This window comes from Grus americana, chromosome 3 (genome assembly GCF_028858705.1).
Source record: "Grus americana isolate bGruAme1 chromosome 3, bGruAme1.mat, whole genome shotgun sequence".
Classification (NCBI taxonomy): Eukaryota; Metazoa; Chordata; class Aves; order Gruiformes; family Gruidae; genus Grus; species Grus americana.
In genome coordinates this window covers 41,423,499-41,446,338 of record NC_072854.1, presented here as the reverse complement: position 1 = coordinate 41,446,338, position 22,840 = coordinate 41,423,499, and positions in this window count along the sequence as shown.

The window sequence follows — 22,840 nt, the reverse complement described above, 5'->3', positions numbered from 1 at the left end:
ACTACTGGCACTATTAAAACAAGGTGTTGTCAAACAAAAACTTGATCTGACTCACCAAATGATAGCTGTCTCCATGCACTGCATCCATTCTGGGAGTACTTTTAGCTGAATTTTGGCTGTTTTCCCAAGCTGATTCTCAAAATCCCCAGTCCACCCTTTGCACATATGTATATGTAACGAGTCATGGTCACCACAACCATTTTTGCTGTGGAGGCACCTGAGCCATGAGCCAGCTATCGAGGAATATTCAGGAAAGCTGTACATCTTGAAGCCTGTTTCCCCCCCGAGTCCAATTGCCCTATACCTATCATGCAGGAATGGACTCAGGCTATGGCGTAGCAATACCGGCACAAGGCAACACTACCCCATCTCCCACCCTCGCACCGCAGCAAACCCTCTCCTCATCTTGTTTGTGGATCGTGTCTGCTTCTAGACCTAGAAACCCGCAAAAATATACATTTGCTTCTTTCTTTCAAGCAGAAGAGATGCCTGATCTAATTTACAGCATGGATCCACAAGCTGTTCTGTCAGAGGAAAAGAGTGGGTGAAGGTGGGGTGGAGGCTCCTGAAGTTAGCATTGACATCAGCACTGGGATGTCGGCAAAGCTCAGCCTCAACAGCATCAGGTATGGGCACCTCCACTGCTGTCAGGTAACATATGCCCTTTCACAGCTGTGCCCGCGAGAGTACCAGGGTGAACAGGAGGAGAGTCAGAGCATACAAAGAGAGGAAAAAGACCATTGGCTGCACAAGAACACTGTTTTTAGGTGCTGACTGTCATTGCTTTTCCTGTCTTTATTCTATTTCTCTGACATGAAAAATTTAGAAAATTAATAGATTAAAAATTAATATATGCCATTGCGGAATGTGCATCCTTTCCCCATTCATACTGCAGGCCCAAAGCTGATCCTACCCCACTAGACTAAAATATTTTTATTTTTCCTTTGTGCATTTTGGATGCAACAGCTCAAGGGGAACTGAACAAAGCTGGGAAATGAAATTACCACCATCAAACAAGACAGAGCATGACTGTGACATTTTTACACTAAAAGCTGAAAAATAAAAGCATAGAGAAAAGAAGGACTGACTGAATAGGTACATGAAGAATTCCCCCTTGAGAACCTGTTTCTGTGTCTTTTGGGATTAATTTAGTCAAGGAGGGGACTGTGGATATATTATAAATGCCCACTGTTTCAACTGTAGGCTATTCTAAGCAACACAAAATCTTAAAAATACACAAAGCAAAGGCATAAGCCCAAGAGAGATGGCCATGAAGTAGTGTGTCCAATGTTCAGCAACCTGTACCTGGTAGAAAAGTTTCTATTCAGCACAATTTATGGCAGTTTAAAAAATGTACTTTGATCAGAAAAAGGGAAAATAAAATATTTCATGGTAAGCCACAAGTTAATGACTATTTGCAAGGAAGAGCTGCGCACTCGCCAGGGAGGCAAGTTTTGTGATCCAACCTTTGGGTTTGAGACAAGTTCAAATTTTAGTAGAATCAATACAGCACTTAATTTTTCCAAGGGAAACCAAGTGAATACCTGTCAGTGCTCTATCTATTTTTACACTCTTAGGATTCACATCACTGTATTTTCCGAGCCACTACTGTGTGTGAACTTTTAGAGGAATTTTCATTATTATCTGCCTGATATGGACATGGAACATTTTGGTCAGGGTGAGGCTAAAGTCTGATATGGTACACTCAAAATTTTCCACGGTACAGGCTGGATTTTCTGTGCCCTGAGTTATTCATCTCTTTGTTTCAAATCTATGTAATTAGCTCATGATCTCTTCCTGTTGGGATCACTCTCTGCTTTTCTCTTCACTTGTCTCTCCGCTATTCTTGTTCTTTACCCCCTCCTCCTGCTCATCTTGTATTTCTACTTGGATTGTGCCTTCCTTAACTAGAGATACAACCCTACAAAAGAACCAACCCAAAACCCAAATCACACAAGAAGCATGCAATTAGTCTCATATTTGCTGCCAGCACATTAGTTGCTGTGCTTGAACATTACATCCTATTCTGCCTGGGCCCAGAGCTAGATGAAGACATTTTGGCAACTGACACCACCCTACTCTCCCTTTTTTTTCAAATCGCTTTGTGTCCCCCTCCTCCCCTGCCACAAACTCCGAGAACCCAAACTGGAGAGACACAGGGCAATGGGGCACCCCATGGGCTGGGGGGGAAGGTCTTCTTCGCATGGCTCTCAGGCATCACCACTGACCCAGCGAGTTTCTCCCCTCCCGACACAGAAATGCAGCAGCAGCAGCTAAATTGGGGAAGGCAAAGGCTCTGTGGGGAGGAGAAGGTCACCGTCCCACAGTGAGGGACTGCTTCTCCCTGCATTTCTCTATCACAGGTCTTCCCTGGGTGCCTTTTAAGGGGCCTGGCCCCCCCAGTATGGAGAGGCTGGGGCTCTGCAATGGTGTTACACGGGGCAAGAAACTGGTTGCTTTATCATTTTGAAAAACCGGGATGCAGGGAACATGCTGTGGCATTCAGGGGCTCATCCCAGGACATTTGGTCTCCTCATCCTTGAACCCAAGGACGCTACAGTCCCACAGGAGCCCTCACTCCCACCGCCAGTTCCCAGGTAGCATCAGGAGCCAGAAGGGCTGCGGCATATTCACCTCCTCCTAGCATCAAGGAGGCATCAAGGACAAGGTCTCCAGCTTGCCCCTTGCCAAGCCCTAGCTTTGTCTGTCTGTCTGTTTGTCCAGCAGGAACCAGCTGCTGGTTTTGCAGTGTCTGGCACACTCAGGATCCAGTTCTGCTGGCCCTCTTTATGGCTCTTCTAACAAATCATTTTATTAATAATTCTTATGGCTGACTTACATTGTCCCACTCCACTGTGTAGGAGTTGGCCTTGCAGAGCAGTCGTTTGCAAGCCTCGTCCCCCAACACAGCTGCATTTTCCGTGGTGTGCCTGATCTGCCTGTAATTCATGGCTCAGCTGGGATTTCTGTGGCATAAATAGCATTACACTATTATGAAATGACAATAGATGCCAGAGCTGTTATTCGTCGAAGTGGAGCCTGAGAGTGCAACTTCTACCAGACTAGCAACAATTAGGTTTGCAAGTGTAACCAGATCCTATTGTTAATCCCAGCTCTGTTTGGGCATCTGTAACAACTGGTTATGTTGTAAGACCACGATGGCTTCCAAGTAAGAAATCACAGCGTTCTCATTATGTGCTGAGTGTTCATCACATCAGATCCATTTCTCAGCATTTAATGTTAATTACTAGCTTGGTTTTATATTAGCTGAGAGCTAAATGATGTAGTACTGCAGAAAACTATTAAGATCTGCGTCACATAGGCAAACATAACCATCCACTTCCAGAATGTGAAATGGATAATGAGTGGGTATAAAGGAGTTCTCAGAAACCCCAGCTGAACGCATTCAAGAGCAGCGCTTCCTCTTTAATGGGCTCTCTGCCAGAATGACACATCACTCTGCCTCACTGAAGTCATTTATAAACTGTCCTTCACAACATTCTTTTTCTCTCCTGCGTGTGCTGCTTCTCCTCTCAGGGATAGTTGCAGAGGGAGGATGCACCTGATGGTAAAAGGCCGCACTGTTGAGTAAAACTCTTAGAGAAAGCAAGAACCTAACTCTCCTCAGGACTAAGCCTAGAGGAAAGGGGAGGGCAAGGCGATGTGAAAAGCAGAGCTGCACAGAAGGAATTGGCTACCAACCAAATTCCTAATTCTTTGAGGCTGACTTGGGTTTTCCACTCGAAAGCACTGCCTTGGTTTCAGACTGTAATGCAATATCTGAAAGCATCCTGTGTAGTTCCCCGCATTCCTGGAGAAAGCCAGGCCGGAGCTGGAGGTTGAAGTAAAGGTCTGTGAGGTTTACACAGCACTCCCCTGGAGGGATGGTGTTGAGGTGTATCAAAGAGAGTGTTTAAAGGGAGGGAAAGGAGCTTCTTAAAATCTCTGTGTACCTTCCCCTCCCTTCCTCTCCTTCTGCCCAAGCACGCTCCCGTACAATGAGTCACCAGTGGTTGTCACAGACTTGGGATCCCCACTGTACTATTCAGTGCACAAGAGCACAGCCCTTGCTGACAACACAAACATAAAAACTAGACCCAGAGACAGGGACACAAGAGAGCGTAGGACAACTTTAGCCATCCTGTGGGTCCAACAAACCACTGACAAGATTTTGGCCTGCAGTGTTCAAAGGAGAGGCTTTCTGAAAACAGGGGCTGGAAGAAAGGGAGAGAGCATTGCACATTTTTAATGAGGAGTTCCTCCCAAGCCCGAGGAGAAAATAGCAGAGGTGCTTGCCTGTGGTTGATGAAGGTGGAAGTCGGTCTCCTGACAGTGAATGAAGGTTTATGGGCAGGGTGGGGATAGGCTCTAATAGAGCTTGCAAGTGAAGAGAAATTATTTCTTCCTGATATCACAAAGAGACAAGAGCCAGCACAGGGATGTGGTCACCGCAGAGAAAAAGGAGCCAGCAAAGAAAAAGTGATGATAGAGTAGTCCAAGTGATGGGCTAAGGAAATGACCATTGCAGCAAAGATCCTGCTGTAATAAAAACAGGTTAAGATGCTGGATGCTAAGAAGCATTGCAGACAGCCAGGAAAGCTTATATGTAGATGGAGTATGAACAAGAAATCTGCAAGGCATAAACTTGGCATGTTTATTTAAAAAGAAAATACTAATTACTTAGGTCATCAGAAAAAAAAAAAAAAAGTGCTTCCACTACTATCTGAAAATCCTTATGCCAGAAAGACTGTTATGCCTTTCTCAGGAAAGAGGAGTCAGCTTTTCTTTTGGGTAACTTGCCCAGCAATTACCTGATTCACCAAAGCAATTGCTTTGTCCACTGTCAGCTATTTATGTAACTATTTATACACGGCCCTACAGATGTTCTGTACTTGCAGTCTAGATGTGAAACTACAGACTCACATCGAAAGCTCAGACAGGACCGTAGCATGCAAAAATGTTCCTAAGCAGACGATTTCTAGGCAAAATCCTTTAGCAGAATTTTAAAATTGCCCTGCCTTTAACCAGTTCCTTGTTATGAGACACAGCACCGAATACTGAATTTAACTTACAGGAGATCTGGCAGCGGAGTTTAAAGTGCTGGGAGTTACAAGGGAAGAGTAACTGCTCAGTAGCCGGCTTTACAAAGAGAAAGCGCATGTTTATCCTTCCTTGCTCCAGTTTCTTGGGCTTTAGAGGGCCTTCCCTTTTGTCCCTTTGAACATCCAGTACTTCTGCCTAGATGCGCTAGAGCCCCTGTTACTTCAAAACCATTGTTGGGGATTTCCACAATCGCACCCTTCTCCTGCAGTTGGAGGAAAGGATGGCTTCTGACAATGAACTTCACATACGTGCAGACAAAAAACGCATTGTGAGGCTTGCCACTTGCCTTTGTTTCCCTGTTTTGCAGAATTTGCTTCTCTCATCAACCTGCCTAGGGCTGCCAGGGACTAATATTGCCCACGTGGTGTTGAATTTGTCAGTCAAATGCTGAGCTTAGGACAGCGAACATCTTCCTTTACAATTAAAATTAGCTGCTAACTGGGGAAAGGTAAGGCAGTCAGCTCCAAGGAAATTTAACTTCTCCAGTAATCTCCTCCCTGTTTCAGGACTTTGTGACTTTCGTGAAAAGACACTACAAATTTTGTTACTATAGCCCTTCAGTAATTCAGCTAAATCCTACTGAATTATTTGAGTTACTTTGTTTTCATCTTTAGCAGCAGACTAAGACCTGAACGCTCCTGTAAATTGAAAACAAATGTAGGTTAAATACCCAGCAGGGATTTCTTTACCTAACCCAAAAGCTACTTAACACTTTCTCTCCTCCTAGAAGCACCAACAGACTCTTCCTTGTTAGGAAAAAAATTTACTAGGACCACAGATGAGCTTCCAGCAATTACTGCGGGGTAAAACAAAAATGCAACAGCAGTGGAGGATAAAGAGGAAAGCATATATAGAAAGAAAACTTAAGTCACAGCTTCACAAAAATAGCTCCAGTTCAGGCATGCAATTTTTTTCATGAACTTGTGCTCACACTAAGAGCTCTCACATAAGCATCCAGTTGCAGCAACCCTTAGGACCAACCAGATTTGCTAATAGCAAAAGTAAAATTGCTTGGAACTACTGTTATGCTTTGGGGTGAAGGAGGCAGCCACTGCAGATGTTTGGTGTTGCTCTCAGGTATCATATAATCATAGACTGGTTTGGGTTGGAAGGGACCTTAAAGATCATCTAGTTCTAACCCCCCTGCCACGGACAGGGACACCCTCCACTAGACCACGTTGCCCAAAGCCCCATCCAACCTGGCCTTGAACACTTCCAGGGATGGGGCATCCACAACCTCTCTGGGCAACCTGTTCCAGTGCCTCACCACCCTCACAGGAACACCTAATCTAAATCAACCCTCCTTCAGCTTAAACCCATCACCCCTTGTCCTGTCACTACACTCCCTCATAAACAGTCCCTCACCATCTTCCCTGTAGGTCCCCTTCAGGTTCTGGCAGGCTGCTATAAGGTCTCCCCGGAGCCTTCTCTTCTTCAGGCTGAACAACCTTTACTCTCTCAACCTGTCCTCATAGGAGAGGTGCTCCAGCCCTCGGATCAGCTTTGTGGCCCTCCTCTGGGCTCACTCCAACAGCTCCATGTCCTTCTTGTACTAGGGACCCCAGAGCTGGGCACAGTACTCCAGATGGGGTCTCAGGAGAGCAGAGTAGAGGGGGAGAATCACCTCCCTTGACCTGCTGGCCATGCTTCTTTTGATGCAGCCCAGGATACAGTCGGCTTTCTGGGCTGCAAGTGCACACTGCCAGCTCATGTTGAGCTTCTTGTCCACCAACACCCCCAAGTCCTTCTTCTCAGGGCTGCCCTCAAACCATTCTCCGCCCAGCCTGTAGTTGTGCTTAGGATTGCCCTGACCCATGTGCAGGACCTTGCACTTGGCCTTGTTGAACTTCATGGGTTCACACAGGCCCACCTCTCCAGCCTGTCAAGGTCCCTCTGGATGGCATCCCTTCCCTCCAGCGTGTCGACCACACCACACAGCTTGGTGTCATTGGCAAACTTGCTGAGGGTGGACTCGATCCCACTGTCCATGTCACCGATAAAGATGTTAAACAGTGCTGGTCCCAATACCGACCCCTGAGGAACGCCACTCGTCACTGATCTCCACTTGGACATTGAGCCGTTGACCGCAACTCTTTGAGTGCAGCCATCCAAACAATTCTTTATCCACCATCAAATCCATGTCTCTCCAATTAAGAGGCTGGGATGTTGTGCGGGACAGTGCCAAATGCTTTGCACAAGTCCAGGTAGATGACATCATTCATTCTTCCCTTATCCACCAACACTGTAACCCCGTTGTAGAAAGCCACCAAATCTGTCAGGCATTATTTGCCCCTAGTGAAGTCATGCTGGCTGTCACCAATCACCTCCTTATTTTCCATGTGCCTGAGCATAGTTCACAGGAGGATCTGCTCCATGATCCTGCCAGGCACAGAGGTGAGACTGACTGGCCTGTCTCAGTACTGGTGAGTCTGAAGGAAGCAGACCTCCATCACTACTAAAAACCACCTCCTTTGTGCAGTGCAACTGTTTTGCCAGCAATGTTTTGCCCACCTGATGAACATGTTTTGTCTTTAAAAGATTGGCAAATTACAGGTCAGGAAGCAATTATACTCAAGCACTGAAGTGCCACGGCTGAAAATAAGAAAATAAATTTCCTTTTTTTTTTTTTAATAAATTATATATACCTTATGAATATGTGTTGAAAATGCATTTGGGTCATCATTTGGGGCAGGCAACCATACTCTATGGGGTATCCTGCCAGGCATGCTCTCACAGGATATGGCAGCATGGGTGAGCCCATTGCAGCTTACCTGCTTTCTCCTCCTGACTCTTAACTCTGAACAATTCATGCTGTTGGAGACCTCTTCCATCCATCTCCAGGATCAGATGAAGTAATTTTGGGTTGTTCCACTGGTGCATCACTTGTAATATGAGTTTTAGAAAAAGCAAGGAAAGGGCTGACTCAGGGCACACAGTTCCTTGTGCATGGGGGTCCCTTTCAGGCCACCATGGTACCTCCATGTGCCCCATGGCAGGGGCTGTCAGGGCTGCATGGAGCTCTCTGGCCAGGACAGGGCAAAGGAACTGCCTGGCTGATTAAATGGTCCATGATGCTGAGCTGTTACATAATTCCTCATTTCTCACATAGGTTGACACTTGTTAAGAAGAAAAATTATTACAGTGAGGAGGAGTCAAGTAAACTTAAGGAAACCTAATTTTCTCGTGGGTGACCTAAGTTTAGATGTACCTGAATCCCTTGGAACATCCATACAGAAATCAAAATGTAATTTAGTCAGTGAATTGCAATCTGCTCTTCATAAAACCATTGGAAAGTGCAGACGCCGTGATTGCGCTGTGTGCTCAGCATGATGCAGAGCTATCATGGAAAGACATTACCCATCCTTTATTTGCAAGGGGCCATTATTTTCATTATTGCTGTATCACCTGCTAGTGTTGTTACCATTAAATGTCTATTACTGACAATGTCTGTAATTAACTTCTGGTTTTAGAAGTTTATAGCTTGGCAAGTGTGGTAGTATTTGCAAGGGTGTTAAGGTTGACTTATAAAAATCTCAGCCTAGAAACATTTATTTCCTAAATTCTGTGTTTTAGCATTGCCATCATTATACTTGGAAAAATAATTTCATGAAGTGGCTTAATTTAGGCAAAGATGCTTTTTACCTTTTAAGATTTCTCTTCCATCCCTTCATCACTATTGATGGCTTCAAGGTTTCAAGATACCTGGATAATATGGGAAGGGACGGACAAGGGACAGAGGTATTCACAGGTGCCAGTTTCCACCTCCTCCCTCGGCTGACTTTGGAGGCCAGTTTCCCAAGGGCCTGTCTGGAGTCAGTGGTGAAAGAAAGGTGACTCCAGAAGGCAATCTGGGGGACCTTAACAGACTTCAGATCTGAAGTGTCTTCTGGAGTCCTTGCGCTCCAGCACAGCTAGAACCAAGGGGCACTGGCTTTCTGATTAAGGCACCTTTAATGGTATCACCCTCCCTCTTGTTATCGTAAAACCCAGGAGAGAAGCAGAGGGAGAGAATGAGCTCTTCTCCTTGGGCTGAGGGAAGGATTAGCTCTGCCCACCGGTCTGGATGATTCATTTCCATGGGATGTACCCCTCATGGTGCCTCCTGTGGCAATATAACCAGACACAGACTTCAGCCTGGAGGAAACAGGCTCCTGAGGAACAGCACCTTTCTTGTGAAAAAGGGATGATTTCTCCCACACAAATGAGGTCCTCATATTTCCTGGCATGGGACAGCATCGTACAAGAGCGGCTCTGCTCGCTGCTGCGTGATGCTCCCAACAAGTTCAAATCCTTCAGGGTTGTCCTGAACCCTGCGGCTCAGCTCAGTTTGCTGGGCTGTAAGCACAAAGGAGCATAGCCCGAGCCCCATAGGCAGAGTTTGCACTGGAAAATGAAAGAGAAAGGGAAAGAGAGGAAAAGCCACTCCAGCAGAGAGAAAGTTGATAATGGAGTTCATAATTAGGAGAAAGGATGTCAAACGTTTCAAGGCTCTTTGACTGTAAGTCACCAACTTGGAACACCTTAGAGAAGAGTGAGTGTGGGTGTTCAGCAGAGACAGATGCCCCCAATTACTAATTATCCGTGCTTAAAAGAAAACTGTTTAAAGTTTGCTGCCTTACAGATTTCGCTGGTAGGGTTACTTGTCAAAGGAAGTGCATATGCATAGTACTAATGTTAGCAATGAGTGGGATTTACAAATGACATTTATCTCCAACATTCAAAGAATAATAGCTGAGGGAGTGAAGGGGTAAGAAGTGCTTGTTTGGCTGTTTCATTACTCTGGTATTGCCAAAAACTGGAGTACTTTATCTATGGCTTTTGCATCCTGAACTGTGATAAATTAGTGAAAAGACAAATATAGATATATAGAGAAAGCTATATATATAAATATGTGTGTGTATGTATTCTAGCATAAACTGAAAGCATTTTCCCTGTTTCTCCCTGAATCACTACAGTGATCTCTTTTAGACTGGCTAAAAATATGACCATGGTGTCATCAAATATGACCAAGAGGCAGCAGTATCAAAGATGCTGCATTCTCACAAGCAGCCATAAAAAAACAGGATTACGAGAACATTTGCACTGGAAGAAGTGATGGACGGTAAACTGAGGTATTAGCAGACTGCTAAGAATACACCTGGGCATGTCTGGCCCCCGGAGGAGCTTCTTTTGGGGTTCACACTTTATTAGAGAGCAGAAACTCCAGCCCCTGGTCACGGTGCCACAGAGAAGCAACCTCCCTCAGTTCTGCTCCTCTGACCTACTTAGTTGGGTTTGGGTTGCTATTTTCATGCGAACTATTTGAAATCAGCCTCATCATTACAGCAAAGAGCATTATCTCTTGCTGTTTTCCATCTAGCCCCAAGAATAACTCTGATGTCAGCGGGGAGCTCTCTCTCTGGCAGCCATCTCCTCACTGCCAGCTTGTCAGATAAAAGGTCAGCTGGCTCTGCCGGCTCCGCAGAGGGACCTAGTGCATGTGGTGCTCCGCTCACACCCAACCGCCCCAGGCAAAGCAGCCCTGGGAGAAGCCAGCTCCCACTCCCCGCTTCCAAGATCCCATTCAGTGGTGAACCTGCCCTCAACTATACCAGCCAGCCGCAGCCCTCAAAATTACATATTGCAGCTGGGGTGGTGCCGGTGCCTCGTGGTCCAGTCGTTCTTCCACCACAGCAAACATCCCAAGCCAAGGCCGCGGGAAGGGGGACTACATCCCCATCCTTGTGTCAGGTCTGTCCCAGCAAGCAGCTTGCAGGTGACTTTCATATCTGTCCTGCTGTAGGACTGACACAGAGGGAGGGAGGGAGGGGGATAAGGCAAAAAGCTGGGACCCAAAGTACTGACTGGTGGTCTTTGGGCATGTGGAGGGAGTGCAGGCTCCTATTGCCCTCACCAGTAAAAGCTGGGATATTTTGTCAGTCTTGGGCAATTTGTCCTCCAGCTGCAGTATACGTTCTGCAGTCTATATTCTTTACATTGAATCGCTACTCTAGCAAGAATATAAGAAATCACAGGGTGATCAGGCATAGCCCCCCAGGAATCCAGCCCTGAACACACAGTCCCAGCAAACCTCATTCATATCATTAACCACAATGGCCATTCTGCCTGAGGAAAGACGGAGTTAGGACTTCAGAGTTTGGCCCAAATCCTAGACTATATAAATAGATTTCTATGAATCAAAGCTCCATTATGTAAGACATAAAAACAAGAGAACAAATGAGAGGAAAAATAAGCTGAACTTCAGAGTCTGCAGTGAAGCATCAGCTTAAGAGTTTGGGCACTCAGTCAAGACACAGATCTTTTTCTTTTCTTCTTTTTTTTTTCCCCCCAGTTTGCCTGCTTTGCTTGAAAAGTGACTCATCCACTCACTCCCCCTTTCACCAGCACTTTCCATGTTGTTTCAGACATGCCTTTAGATTTTTAAAGCTCAACAGGACCATGAAAACTGCCTGTTTATTGACTGCACATCTACATTTGCACTTCCGAATTAGAGGAGAGGAAAGGGATGTGCACAAACAAAAAAATGCCTCAAACACATCGCCAAGGTTAAAAGAACCGTGGTGTGAGGCATGCTGCAGTTTACAATGAATTGAAATGTGACTAAAGGCAGCATGTGACAGCCATCTATATTTAGCGGTGGCTTATGCTTTTACACTCTTTGAGATACCCTGTCAGAAAAGCATCTATGTTTGTGCATCTCAGCAGAAGAATGAGCCCCTGAAGGTGTAGGAAATCTCCGACAATGGCTTTGTATACATTCCAGTTGTCGCTGGGGCATTTGTTTATACACGTTGCAGGCTCGCCTCCCTCCCCGCCTCTGGTACATTCTCATCCGCTCTTTTCTTTGACCAGGGAGTATTTTTAGCTGATGTAGCACAGTCATTTCACCATTGGATCTCCTTGTCACACCTTTTCCACAGGCCGTTAAAAAAGAAGGTTTGAGAGCAAATCACGGTGACCCTCATAGAAGTGCTGTGGTTATCATCCCCTTAAGAGATGAGATACATATTCCATTTGGTTTATTTATTTTCTTAATTTATGCTATTTGCATAGTCAAATGAGTGAGGAGTGTGTGTTTTGTACAAGGTAAATTTATGTTGAACTTTAATTGGTCTGAAGTGTTTTCTTTGGTTCAGAGAGATTCCATTAGTCATACCTGTACCCTTCCAGCAGAAAAAAAAAAAAAAAGGAAAGAACTATATATGTTTTTTTAAAAAAAATCACCCTGAACCGTTGTTCTTTTGGGGGGGAGGGAGATTCTTTTTTTTTTTTTCTTTTATTGCAGCTTTTCTCTACTGTTCAGTAAATAAAAGCATTTCTTCCGTGCACTTGTATTACATGCACCCTTTTAGGTTTATAAATAGTTACAGAAAACAATACTTTTTTTCACAGTCCCCTTACTAGTCTGTTTAAAGCCTTGCCTGACCGCTTTTAAAGAGGGCTTAGCGATGTTTGGATAACATGGTGATGCATGTAAGAGCTTGAACAGCACTAATAGTCTAGCTGGGATAAGCATTAGAGCATTCCCAGTATTCCAGATTTCCATAAATGACATAAATAAACCTCCCAGCTATTTATATGCAGTACCAGCTACAATGGCCTTTTATTTCATTCCTTTTTTCTTCCCATTTGCTAAATCAATATTCAGCCGACATTCTGGGGATGGCATCCATTTTTTGCAACAGGCTGCACAAGCACAATGGATGCTGCACAAGTTTACTGGGAAACAGTCACCAAAATGTCACTGCAGCCCATTGCTGCTCCATTTAGGCCTCTCCACTGGGACATCTGCAAAACAAAAGTAAAGCTTGTTTTACAAGAAGCTCCACACATTGTCATCCCCAACCAGGATGACAATATCTGCAACTGAACCCATGTCAGCCCTGAGACTAATACAACAGTAAAAAGATTTCTTTGCATAGGCCAGGAAGGGGATAAAACTCTCATCCTCCAGACCTTGCAGAGATTCTTGGTCCACAGCCCAGCTCTAGACCTATACTCTGTGTTTCCAGGGTTTGGACACAGTATTTTGTGTGCTACCATAGCAACTGATGCTCACATATCTGCTAGCAGATGGCAGTTCCAGGAAGGAGGCCTGAAAATGTCTGTGTAGTGATCTTTGCATTCCTTGGACATTTCAGAAAAACTCTATCTTCCGGGCTTCCCTTCCTGATGATTCGGACATCTGCGGTTGGCATGCAGCTTCGTGAAGTAAAGATAGGGCAAACAGGGAGCTGCCCTCAGTAAGACTGACAGGTGTCCTGGACAAATCAATAGAAACTAGAAACTTTTTAAAAAGCATAGAACAAGTAGACACATGGAAAAATATGATATAATGGAGAAGAGTCATAATGGCTGTTGCGCAGGGAAGCCGTATCTCACAAATCTACCGGAGTTTTCTAAAGGAGGTAATGAGTATGTAGGTCTAGCTCATTTGGCTGATAAAGCAGGAGTGGATTTTCAAGAAAGTTTTACCACATCCCTTACCAAGGGCTCTTAAAGATGCTAAACTAGGGAGAAACTTCTCTCATGGATTAAAGGTAAAGGAAACAAAGAGGGGGCATAAATCTTGAGGTCCTGTGGAGATCTGTTCTGCTTCTGTGTCATTAAGCATATTCACTAAGCACCTAGAAAAGGCAATGGAGAGTATGCCGAGGAGGTTTATTGATGATACTAAGCCACTGAACCTGTAAAAATGAGTGATGACTGTGCAGAGTCACAATTCAGCGCTATGGTACAAAGCAACAGGGCAATAAGACATCAGAGGAAATTTGGTGTCTATGAACCCAACATCCACGCATACAGGGAAAAGCAACCCTAACTTCAGAGACACAATGATAGGTTTTGAGCTACCTTTTACTCCTCAGAAAAGTAATCCTGGCATTACAACAGCCTTTGCTATGAACACATTAGCTCAGGGTTTAGCAGCACCAAAAGAGCAAATGGCATCTCAGGAACTATTAGGAAAGGAACAGAGTCCAAAAATCCTTGCTAGTCCCATATCTTGAACCCTCTGTTGAGTTCCAGTTCTTTCATCCATGTTAAAAAAAATACAATTACAAAAAGGACAGATGCACAACACAAGTGATTAAAACTATGGGAAAAAAAAAGATTCAAGTAGCAAGTAAACAACCTAGGAGTCTTTCACCTAGAGAGAGATGATCAGGGAGATGACAGGCATCTAGGAAACCTTGAATGGCATGGAGGAGTTGGATAGGGAATGATTATTCACTCTTCCTATGCAACAGGAAGTGCACAGCATCAAATTTTGAACCTACCAGGTGGTAGTTTCAAAACAAAGGTGGCACTTTTTCACAACACAAAGGTTATACTGAGGAATTAATTGCCACAGGATGCTGTAAATCCCAAAAGTTTGGGATGGGGTGCATGGGTTCCAAAAAGTAATTGGACAAAGTCATAGGAAAAGACCATCCTGAGCTATTATGCACAAAGAGGCCACCTCCAGCTCAAGTAGTTTCTAGGTTAGAGATTGTCAGAAGCTGGGAATATACCTGTATCACTGTCATGCCAAAATCATTTTCCTATCCACTGTCAGTTACTGTTAGAGACAGGGTGCTGAGCTAGTTGGGGCTTCGGTCTGGGTGGTCAAAGTCCTCTTGTACTGCATCATTTGAGCCATAGGAACTGATCTCAGTCTGTGCTAAACGTGAGGTAACTCAGTGCTTTTCACTGAAAGCTAATCTCCATCAGCTGCTTCAGATTTACCATAAATTTATAAGAGCCCACACACAGTTATGGTACTACTCCATCCCGCCTTGGCATTGCATGCTCTTTTACTGCGAACTAAGGGGGGCAACCCACAGAACACATGAAGGGAAGCAGAATACTTGGCATTAGGGTTTTGCAAACCCTCTGGACCTTATTCTTTTCCCATGTTTTGTCTTCTTCCTTATTTTACCTGAACTGTCAGCAGTGATGCTTCCTTTATAGAGAAAATGAAGATATGCTGATCCGATAACCTCCCTCGTTCATCAGCTGTTCTTCAGCAGGAAATGACTGACATTTGGTCTGAGCTTTTCTAGTGCAATAAGGAAGGGTCAGACTCTGAAAACTTGATTCACCCTATGTTGTACCTCTCTGAAACACAAGTCACATTGCAATCACTGCCACTGCTTAGAGGATTAAAAATTATAAGGCTAATGAGAATGAGAATCTGCCCCTAATGTACCAAGAGTCTCTTTAAGAGTCCTATTTGGTTCATCTTACTGTGGCTGCTGCCCCATTAAAGCCTTAAAGAGAACTCATAAATATAAAAATACCCAAGAGCGTGGCAGAGAATCCTGCCCTGAATAATTGTACTGAAATGTTCTAAAAGGAACTTAATTTCCTTCTCGATAGCCTCAGTAATACTTTGAAGAGAGAAGAATGAAGGTGAGGACATGCATTACATTCTGTAGAGGTACAGAAAGAAACCTTTTTGCAGTGAATACGTCAGGGGAATATGTCTAAAAGGGCTTATATCTGTGAAAATATGACCTCTGATTTTGCCAAGGTCAGTAAAACCTACTGTGATTTGCTTTCTAAGTGTCGGTCACACAAGTTAAAGCTGCCTCAAGGCAACTTTAATTTCTGTACCCAAATGCAACAAGACATGATGTTTCTGAAAGGTTTGCAAAATCCTCCTCTGTGTGGAAGAGCAAGATTATCTGGTCCAGCATTTGTTTATGATTATTTATGGATCCAAAACAAGTCAGTTCTTTACTATAAATTCATACAGAATGGCAGATCAAAAAGCCATTAAGAGCTGTTAATCTAACATGAAATAGGCTTCTTAATTTCAGTTTCCTGGCTCACACTCTTCATGGGTGGGTGCTGTTCTTCTCTTAGCCTCTATGGCAATAGGTGCCAGAAGACCCTCACATCACATGGGTCTGCAGGGCCATTTGTTGAGAGAATCTGTTACGATTCTGGGTTACACAATTTGCTGAATATTTCTTGGTTTAAAGCTGAGAAGAAGAGGGGATGGGTCTTGGACTCTGCCCTGAATGCCTCTATATGGCTGTTCAGAGGCTGTCACTGCACCTCGTAATCACCGTTTTTGGAGGCAGAGATGGGCATATGGGGTCACACCATTACCCATTCCTTCAAACATTCCTGGTTCTTAGCGTCAGAAAAATGAGCTCCCGACATCCACCGCACTTGTGTTCACATGGGATTTCTTTATTGTGCTAGGAATAGGAGGATTTCCATAGAAGGTTAAAGCATTTCATCTCCTGCCTGAGACTGCCCAATTCTAGATGTTTCTGAGAAAGGTGCCAGAATCTTATTAAGTAGTGGTGGAGTAGTGTGATTTCCAAAAAAGTTTCCAATTTACCTGCACCGGGCTTATCATCTGTGATGTGAGTATTTACCTCCTCAGATTTTCCAGTTATCCCACACAGAATAACAACACATGTTCTTTTATTGATGTAAATGTCTAAATGCCTAATAGTGCCTTTACTTTCTTCATATTTTGTGGCAATGAGCTTGACAGATTGTTGAAAAAGTATTTACCATTTACTGGAAATGGTTACCTTTCAGTTTCACTTCATTTTTAACTCAGGCAGTGCTATATGCATTGTTTGTGTGCCATAAGATGCTCCTCTCTGACCCCTTTTACCCACCTCCTGTTTAGCTGAGCGAGCTCAGCCTTTTTGTTGACTTTCCATCGAGAAATCTCCCATCACTTTAGTTGTTTTATCACTAGATTTCTGTATTGTCTCCAGAAAGACTGGTCTACCACTAAAGTGAGCTTACCTTGCATGACAGATCACTTTATACTGCCTTTGCAGATGTAAACGGTATCCTCTCACTCATTTTTTAATTGTATGAAGCATTTTGCTTGTGTTCTAACAGCTATGGTATATTGTGTGGCATCTTGATGTTTACAAAGATGCTCACAAATCCTTCTGGTTCTTTTCAAAAATCCCAGTTTGGACTAGAGCTGTGCAACACTTGGCAACCTGAACACCCAGCCCCCAGTGATGGGCCACAGAGGCGGTTAAGCTCTGGTGGGGCACCATGACTGAGCTGCAGTCAGACAGGGTCACTGCTGCCAGGAGGTAATGCCCCACTTCATCCTCCCAACTCCTCTACATCGCCGTCCTGCAGTTGCGCTGCTTCCCATCCCCCAGCACCAGTGCTTCTTGGATCTCTCCCTGAGCTGAAGCAGCTCACAAAACGAGAGGAAAATGGGTATCAGAAACAAAGGACATTTTCTGATGGATCAGGTACCTGGATCAGCTCCACAGTCAGTCTGACAAGCAGTGGGTGTCAGAGAGAGGGTGAGAGTCCTGGTCAGCAGCAGCAGAAGAGGAATGAGATGGCATCTGCCAGCAGCACCAAGCTGAGGAGGTGATAGGAAAATGTTTGTGATGCGTCTGTTTCAAAACACAGGTATCTGGACATTGGCAAAAATGCATGCCTACAGCTCCAAAGCCAGAAATACTATTTAAACTACTTGACCCCTAAAAAACTAAGGGCATGGAGAAGGAAAGTTCACCTCTGCATACAGCTGCCAAGCAAGCACCCCAAAGGGGCAGCAGACCCAAGCCTCCAAAAGTGTTACACCATTGTTGTCAACAGCACGGTTTCCCTCCTGCCATCTTGCTCCATCTTCTAAGGTCTCTTTGTTGCTTTTCACAGCCCTCTCTTGAGTCATGAACCAATGACAGGTTGTGTACAGCTTTGTGGCCGCAGTGGTTTCCCCTCCTTTCCAGACTGACATATTTCAAACACTTGCTCTAGATAAGGTGCTTGGAGCTTCTCCTTGTTAGCACTTAGCCACGCTGAGAACTGCCAGGCTGCTCCTGCCCTGTACTTCTCAGCCACCAAATACAACTTCCCTCATCCTGTGACTATTTGCTCTATTAACTTTTTGTCAGGGACATTGTCAAAGGCTTCCCAAAAGTGCAGGTACTCAGAGCCACAGTAGAACAACCTTTGCCACGCCTCTAAGGTCTCTGTGGGGCCATAGTATTTTCTTTTTGCTTTAAACTCCTGCTTTCTCCTGTGAGTTTCCTTTATATTCAGATGAAGAAGCAATGCAAAATTTCACAGGAGGGAGAAGGTGCACAGCAGAAAAAGATGAGATATGGAGTATGATTATGCAGGAATCCTGTGCAACTTGAATTGTAGGAAAGTCATCTCATCTCCTGCGCTGGAATGTCTCCTGCTGATGGGTGCAACCCTTTCCCAGTGACTGTGAAAATCTTGATAAGGAAAGTGATGAGACACTCGGCGCAACTAGAGCTCTAAGACTTGGGTTTGCCCTCCCACGCATTTTGGGTGGGCAGGCAAACCACAGACTCTCATCTGTGAAGTCAGAAAGCATTGGGTACATTTAATTACTACATTAGTGCTTGCTAACACTTTCAATGCCAAGAACTGGTTGTGGAGGGTTTGGGGTTGTTGTTGTTCACGCTTTGTTTTTACCATGACATAACTATTGGGGTAGGAGCTCACACATCTGAGAGCTCGAGTCAGCCCATTAATTGGTACTTACTGCAATAAACAGGTCAGGAAATAGCTGTGGCAAAGCAAAGAGCTGAGTGGCTTTGATTTATTCCGATACTTTTCTTCTCATTGTTTCTTATTCTGCCTTTTCCTACTCACAAGGTTTTCTCTTTGGCAATCTTATCTGTTCGGAAGAAGAAAATAATGTAAATAAAGGATCTTTTCTGTTAAAAAAGGTTTCCCAGCCCTTGGGAGTTAGGCACCACAAAAATCCCCTCTGAGAATCTATGCCTCACCGTTTTAACAGGATCTGCGGGCTGCTCCCCGCACAGCCCATTTATCAGCAGTGGCCAGAGACTGGCCACAGCCTTGTGGTGCATCCCACAGTCTAGTCTCTTTAGCAGAAACCCAAAGAAGCGGGCCAAATCCACTGGCAACAACAGCAGCCAACTGCTGGCCCCTCCTTTCCCATGGGTGTACAGCCCCGGCACGGCCGCATGGTATCATTGTGCAACAGGGGAGCGGAAAGGGGTCCCAACGTCCCAGGGAGACTCACCCAGGGAAGCAGCCGGTCCAGGCTGAACTGTATGAGCTGCTCTGGGAAAGAACTGCTGGCTCTTGAAGCCCCTTCCCCTGGGACACAGGGTCTGAGTGGGATGTGCAGAGCGTGCTCAGCACCTCCAGGAGGTCACCCGGGGCTGTACTCAACCAGAGGCATCACACAGCACAGCTTTGCCTGCCACTGTAATAAACCACGTGGCCTTGCGACCTAAAAGGTTTGGGCACTGCTGCTTCACACAAGAAAGGGAAGTCATAATCTCATTTGGCAGTTTCCCTGAGAACACAAACCGAGGCATCCAGAAGGGGTAACGCAGCTGTTCTGATGTGATCTGGTTAAATATTTGAGTAGGCAAATACCTGAACCAAAATGAGCTTTCTGACAGATTTGGGATCTTTCAGTTATTTTTCTGTAGTTGGGATATCTGAAATGAGTCAGTCCACGCAAAGTCACTGTTGCTTAATGCTAGGGGATCAGTGACAAAAAAATCCCAGTTCGGCGCTCCTCTGTTAGTCAGCATTTCCTTCCTGATCCCACGACAGGAACTGAGGTATGCGCGTACCAGAGCTGTGCTTCGCCCTCCCCGTGCACACTTGTCTCCTGCTCACCAGGGGAGATGAGAACCTTCACGCCACTCAGAAATGTGCTGCAACGCCGCCGTCTGCCCCGGGGCCATGGAAATGTCCTGACACTCTGTGTCTTCTCAAAACGTGCTCAGGCTTGCAGGATCCATCTCGTCTTTTCTACCTCCGCTCTAAACTTTGTGTTGAATCACAGGCTGAAGGATTGCAGTGTTTGTTGTTCAAAGCAAGATTAAAACGCTACACAGGCCAAATAAAGAAGATCATTTCCCTTTCCTCTATTTTTCCCCCCCACAGTGATCCCCCTTCACCAAACTAATAACTTGGAGAGCATTTTTTGTTCTCTTTTATTTCACCTTCAACTTCTGCCATCCGTGTCCTTGTCAAGCACAAACATGACTGAACTCACGCATCGGAGCACCACGGGTTCGCTCCACAGGGAGTTATTAAGCCTGATGTAAACACACTGTTGTTTTCATTTAGCTTATAGCTGAGATATTAAGCAGGTTTTGATCAGTGTGAATACATCTGGTCACTGAACCTGGGGTAGATTTTTGTACACTCATGTCCTTTATAAGACTTAACTCAAGCTTCTACACATATAGCAAGGTAAACAAGTATAACCACATCCTAAGTCAGTCCAGAGAGATTTGCTCTGATACAATTAAAGCCATGGAGATGTGGGTGTGGACAAACTCCCTAACATCTTGCAGCCATCTTCCGGCAGAGTTAAGATCCGTGTTCATATGTATCATTTTCTAGAAAAAAGGAGGGCAGTTGTGGACACCGTTGGGTTATGCTTCACTGAGTTCGGCTGGCTCTCCGGCTCTTTTGAGCTCTCAGCCACAAGCACATAGAAACAGCGACCAACAGGACCGAGGACCGTGTAGACTCTGACCAAGGAGATCATGCCCCAGGGCAGGGAAAGTGTGCAAGGGCAAGGGTCCATCAGCAGCTGCAGACCGGTTTGCCCACCACGTGGTGTTGTCAGCTGGGCTAACCGTGTCACCTCCGCTCCCCTGTCATGCTTGACTCACCCACCCCACTTTGGTACATTATCATCCAGTACATTATCACAGTAGGAGCTCTTTTCTACACAGTGACACAGAGTAAAAAAGGAAGAGAAACATAAAAATACAGAAAATCCATGCTTTCTCAACACTGACCTCATCAAAAAGACCATTCATAAAAACTCCCATCCCCAATAGCAGTGCAGCTCTTGATAACTTTCTGCTCTGTGCAAGTTCTCAAGCATCGTCAGCCTCCAAAATAGCTTGATCCTAACCTGGCACAACCTCCTGGGACACTATCTGGAAGTGCCAGAAGCCTATCTTCAATGGGTCCACTAACCCACAGAGGCACCAAACGCACAACCCGTTGGACCAAGTGGGTCTAAAACCTGACGCCACCGACAAGGTTTGCTCATTCCCACTGGTTGGAGGAAAGTTACCTGGGGCTCCAGATGCCAGGCAAGTCACTCAAGGTTGCTGAGAGAAAAAAAGGCAGATAATAAAAACAAAAGCTGCAAAACACACACAGCAGATGTTTTTCCTTGCAAATGACACCGGAGTGTTCAGGAAGGTGGGTGAGTGCCTGCTTATCATCTAATATTTATACACATTTTATTCTTATTCATATCATCCTCGCGGGGTATCAGACTCTCAGAAGGATTTTGGTTAAATCATTATGTGAATGGGAATAATCAAACTTGTTCTTTTCTTTGCTGAAGCTTTTCCCAGCTTACTATAAACTAGTTCAGGATAGTATTGCTGTTTCTTCCTTTTACATTTAACCTTCTTGTCACTGGTTTTACCATCGTGGGTCTGAAATTCATTCACGTAGAAGCCAGCTGTGGACTGGTTGTTGTGTAATTTCCCTTGATTTTTATTATTTAATCTTCTTTTCATCTTGCTCATGTACAATACCTACAGCTACATACATTCAGTGCAGTTATGAAATATCAGATCCCTCCCTCTGCTCCCCAGGAAGGGAAGGAGAAAGGAAAGGGGAGATTTCATCTCTATCCCCTGATATCATGCTCTGAATGTTATTCACTGTGCTAATAACTGGATCAGCATGTTTATAAGCTGATGTGCTTTTAATTGTTTCACTCACTCTCTCATACACATGAAGTAAGCACTCTAATGGGTTCTGTACCTTTCATCCTTTACTTTATTGCTAATGGTATCTCCAGTAATATAAAATGACGGATGAGCGCAGTCTGAGAAAAGCGTAAAAATCAATGCGCGTCCAGACTCTGCACGAGAGCGGGCGAGGAGCTGGGACTGCCAGGCACTGCAATGCCTCTTGGGCCAGACAACCAGAGCGAGGAAGGGCACATCGGCAAAACACCTCCTCTGGTGCTCGCCGTTTGTAAGGAAGGTGGCTCCAGCCACGCTTGATGGACAGACACACAGGCAGGGCAGCTGCCGAACGCGTGGGCATAGGATGTTTCCATCCGGCTGTGAGCGCGGCACTCACGCCGCAGCTGAGGTCACCCACAATTCAGGCAGCACGTGGGTGGAGTTACCCCAGCGCGAAGTGACCAGGCAACCTGGGTTGTCTTCTTCCCAGGCTCTCCCTGATGTGAGATCCCAATGGGCCTTGAGCAATGAGAGAAGCAATGGCAAGCTCTTCCCTCGGCCCCAGAAAGAGAGGTGTCCACGCGAGCAGGGGCCATGCCCAGCCGTGGGTGTGGGCAGACCCACGTGTGCTTGAACAACTGTGCCCCAAAACATGCGATGGTGTCAAGGCGTGCCAACCACAACAGCAGAGCGGCTCTCTGCCTCTTGTGAGGAACACCTGGTAGTCCTCTGCGTGGCTAGAGGAGCATGTCACACACACTGCCCAGGAACACAACATCCCCGTGTCACGTACAGCCATCACCCAGCAATGGTGTTGATAATGCACAGGGGCAGCCGCTTGCCATTTCCAATTCTGTAGACAGCTCTGTTTTCCCTACAGGAAAATATAGCTTTATCTGTGGCCATGAAAAAAAATTCTTTAAAAAATCAAGAAGATTTATACTCTTGTTTTTAAAGCAACAGGAATGCAAAAGTCTAATAGGTACCAGCAGATTTTAATGCATTTAGGGAAAGGAACCCAGAGGTAAGGAGAAGTATTTTTTGTTGCAAAACAAAAT